Source organism: Otolemur garnettii, unplaced genomic scaffold (assembly GCF_000181295.1).
Source record: "Otolemur garnettii isolate 467f Iridium unplaced genomic scaffold, OtoGar3 scaffold00016, whole genome shotgun sequence".
Taxonomy (NCBI): domain Eukaryota; kingdom Metazoa; phylum Chordata; class Mammalia; order Primates; family Galagidae; genus Otolemur; species Otolemur garnettii.
Genome location: NW_003852411.1, coordinates 14,455,923 through 14,459,399, shown reverse-complemented (window position 1 = coordinate 14,459,399; position 3,477 = coordinate 14,455,923). Strand labels below are relative to the sequence as shown.

The following is a 3,477-nucleotide window of genomic DNA, read 5'->3' as shown; positions in this document are numbered from 1 at the left end:
CTATTGAGAAAGTAACTCCAAGTAATTATCCATTCTGGAGATAATCTGGCACTTCTGTCTAGTGGTTTTATAAATTATTTATAAATATTATTTATAAATTATTATCCAGAGGATAATACAATGTATTGAAAAGCTGCAGACTAAATCAAATACACTCCAGGCTGTGCAATTAACCCTACTATGATTCTGAGGGCCCCTCTGCCCACATCAAGAAAGAATAAACTTACCATCATATTACAGTTAACTAATTCTGATATGCATATCCACGTAACCAGAGAGGGAGTTTGTTTTTCCTCCAGAATACACCTGCTTGGTTCAATAAAAATACACACTTTCTAAATGTTTTCCAGGTGATTTTGATATACATTCCTGGTTCCAGAGACAAGGAAAAGGAAGGAAAGGTAAAAAGGGAATATGATAAAATCAATGAAACAAAACATTAATAATTACAGAATCTGGGCAAAAAGTAAATAACAGCTCTTTGTGCTATTGTAATTTTACTATAATCTTGAAACTATTTTCAAAGCGAAAAGGGTTACATTAAATAAAAAACCATAAAGATGCCACTATCTTTTCCAAACATGAATTTTAAGAAGTCTAATAGGATATCACACCTATAAATTAATTTTAATTATCCCATTAATACCTGGAAGCATTAATGATGAGAGAACAAAGGTTGGATATGTTTAATTCAATTACTGAAACTTCCAAACACACAGGTGTCAACTAATTCATAAGAACTTCATAAAGGTAAAATTTTTTTTAAAAAGTCACGACATTTCTATGCTTCTCTTATTCTCTCAATAACTCTGTACTTATGACATTCCTATTTCTTAAGTTAAACTATGACAATTCCCACAACATGATTGTAGAAATAAATTTAAAATTCTATTTTCTAAATCCTTATGCTTCTTCTCTCCTTGCTAATCTTCCTATGCCACCTCAAATCAAACCAAGAAGCAGAAGAGAAACAAACTTCACCTCCTTTGTCTCAAGATTCTCCAATCTTTCTAAATTTTGGTAGGAAAAGTGTATTAATTTTTGAGTCAGGCAGTGCTTGTGGCTCAGGGTAAGGCCCTGGCCACATATACTGAGGGTGGCAGGTTTGAACTGGGCCCCAGCCAAACTGCAACAAAAAATAGCCGGGCATTGTGGTGGGCTCCTGTAGTCCCAGCTACTTAGGAGGCTGAAGCAAGAGAATCACCTAAGCCCAGGAGTTGGAGGTTGCAGTGAGCTGTGACACCATTGCACTCTACTGAGGGCAATAAAGTAAGACTCTGTCTCCAAAAAACAATAATAGGTGTAAGACATGGTGGGAGAAACCTTATACCATTATACATATTATCTCCTTTAATTCTCAAACCATTCTAAACAGCAAATATTATCTTCCTTTTATAAATGAGGAAACTGTGATGAGTTCAATCACAGTTAACACCAAAAATTTAACCCCAATCTGCCTTTGCGGCGCCGCCTGTCGACTACCATTCCCAGTGCCAGGCCCACCCCCTTTGCCCGTGTCCACCACTGCATGCAGAAGCACTGCCATCATGTCTGACAAATTGCCCTACAAAGTCGCTGACATCAGCCTGGTGGACTGGGGATGCAAGGCCACGGACCTTGCAGAGAACGAGATGCCAGGCCTGATGTGCATGAGGGAGATGTACTTGGCCTCCAAGCTGCTGAAGGGCGCCCGCATCGCCAGCTGCCTGTACATGACTATGGAACCTGCTGTCCTCATTGCGACCCTCATCGCCCTGGGTGCTGAGGTGCTGAAGTGCAGTGGTCTACCTGCAACATCTTCTCCACCTAGGACCATGCAGCAGCTGCCATTGCCAAGGCAGGCATTCCAGTGTATGCCTGGAAGGGTGAGACTGACCAGGAGTACCTGTGGTTCATTGAGCAGACGTACTTCAAGGATGGGTCTCTCAACATGGTTTTGGATAATAGTGGTGACCTTACCAACCTTATCCACACCAAGAACCCACAGCTCCTATTGGGCATCTGATGCATCTCTGAGGAGACCACAACTGAGGTCCACAACCTATACAAGATGATGGCCAATGGGATCCTGAAAGTGCCCACCATCAATGTCAATGACTCTGTCACCAAGAGCAAGTTTGACAACCTCTATGGCTGCAGGGAGTCCCTCATTGATGGCATCAAACGGGCCACAGATGTGATGATTGCAGGCAAGGTGGCAGTAGTAGCAGGCTATGGTGATATAGGCAAAGGCTGTGCCCAGGCTCTGAGAGGTTTCGGGCCCACGTCATCACCACCAAGGCTCCCATCATCACACTACAGGCTCCCATGGAGGGCTGTCAAGAGGGCAACATCTTTGTCACCACCACAGGCTGTATTGACATAATTCTTGGTCGGCACTTTGAGCAGATGAAGGATGATGCTGTCATGTGTAACACTGGACACTTTGATGTGGAGACAGATGTCAAGTGGCTTAATGAGAATGCTGTAAAGAAGGTGAACATTAAGCCCCAGGTGGATTGATACTTGCTGAAGAATGGGTGCCGCATCATCCTGCTGGACGAGGGCCGGCTGGTCAACCTAGGTTGTGCCATGGGCCACCGCAGCTTCTTGGTGAGCAATTCCTTCACCAACCAGGTTCAGCACATATTGAACTTTGGACTCACCCAGACAAGTACCCCATTGGGGTTCACTTCCTGCCTAAAAAGCTGGATGAGGCAATGGCTGAAGCCCACCTGGGTAAGCTGAACGTGAAGCTGACCAAGCTGACTAAGAAGCAGGCCAAGTACCTGGGTATGCCCCGTGATGGCCCCTTCAAGCCTGATCACTACCGCTACTGAGAGACAGGCCTGCTCTGCACCTTTCAGCTGCTGTCATTGCCCAGGCCCCACCTCACCTCCCCAAGATCAGATGGTACCAACTCTGAGACTGGTTTGTCTATGTGCCTCTACTGACTCCCTGGGGCTGTTCACTCAAGTCTGCGGCTTCTGCTGAATCCCTCAACTGCTCTAAGTGTGGCAGGGGGAATTGAGAGGGCTCTCCTCAAGGGCTGCTCATGAGAGAAGGATATATCTGCAGTATACCATGAGCTCGGTGGTCCTGGAACTGCTCACTAGTCAGTCCTTTAGGCTGGAAGTTGGTAGTGGTGGTCACAAAACCCATGTATCTTATCCTCTAGACTTTTCACCTAGCCTGTGGGCCCATGTGTTTGGTTTACAGGTTAACTAGTCCATCAGACCATGACAGATGAGAATAAGCTTTTTTTTTTTTTTTTTTTTGAAATAGGGTCTTGCTTTGTCTTATTGCCTAGAGTGTAGTGGTATCATCATAGCTCACTTCAACCTCAAACTCCTGTGTTCAAGTGATTCTCCTACTTCAGCCTCCTGAGTAGCCAGGACTAGGCTCATCCCATCATGTCCAGTTGATTATTCTATTTTTTGTTTTTTTTTTTTTTAAAGATTTTTTATTAAATCATAGCTGTGTACATTAATGCAATCA

At 43.9% G+C, this 3,477-nt stretch overlaps 1 pseudogene across 1 annotated transcript; it reads left to right on the top strand.

The window, feature by feature from the left end:
* The first annotated feature begins 1,430 nt into the window (after window positions 1-1,430).
* On the top strand, window positions 1,431-3,262 carry LOC100966428 (annotated as a pseudogene). Its single transcript, XR_153216.3, has one exon. The product of XR_153216.3 is annotated as an adenosylhomocysteinase-like (transcript).
* The last annotated feature ends 215 nt before the right edge of the window (window positions 3,263-3,477 follow it).